Below are 866 nucleotides of genomic sequence, written 5' to 3'. Positions count from 1 at the left end.
AAAACACAAAAACACGCCATCCAATATCACATACTGGTACAGACAGGAGATATATATATCTCCAAAATCAATACTCCAAAATCATCATTGTATCCTTCCACTGAATAGTATACATATCTGTTCTATTCCATTTCCATCTATGTTTTCCTCTCTCTTATTCAGACTCCTGCACTAATAAAGGAAAAATATACTTCTCAAAGTACTCCCATTGCCTCCATTCATCCTGTTCTTTATACAAACTCCTACCAAGACCTCTCCCACCTTCCTCACCTCTGCCTCTCGCACTCTCTTACAAGGTACTCTTGTGAGGTGCAATTACATTTCTTCTGATAACTTCAACCTATGGAGCGCTTTCCTAGTGGCTATTGACAACAGTTGGTAAGTGACAGTGAGTGATGACTGTGGGTAGGTACTTCCAGACAACAATGAGTAATGATAGTGGTAACAGGAATAGCATTATGCAATCAGGTGCTAAGGAATAAATATGTGATAATGATAAATATCAATGAACAATAGTATATGAGTGGGCAGTGGCTCATAGATGAACAGGTAGTGGCTTGTAGATAAGTGAACGATAGGATAGAAATGAAGGAAAGAACAGGTGATAATAATATAAATAAACTGGTAATAGTGATTGCATACGAAGTAGCCTTTTCAATAAGAAGTATCCAGTACCTTCGAATAGGGGCATACTTGGGAGTCTTAGTTTATAGCTTGAGAGATTATTCTTTATCGTATAGTACCTACTATCAGCCATCAAAGTTGTTATTTCCTCTGTAAAGTATACACTATTGTAACTTCTCATAAAAGGAACTACATCATCGATCGATCAAATCATTTAAAGATGGTCATTGACACTATACGGC

Source organism: Tuber melanosporum, assembly GCF_000151645.1.
Source record: "Tuber melanosporum whole genome shotgun sequence assembly, scaffold_209, strain Mel28".
In the NCBI taxonomy this organism is placed as follows: domain Eukaryota; kingdom Fungi; phylum Ascomycota; class Pezizomycetes; order Pezizales; family Tuberaceae; genus Tuber; species Tuber melanosporum.
The sequence above is the reverse complement of the archived record's forward strand: the minus strand, read 5'-3'. Positions refer to the sequence as shown.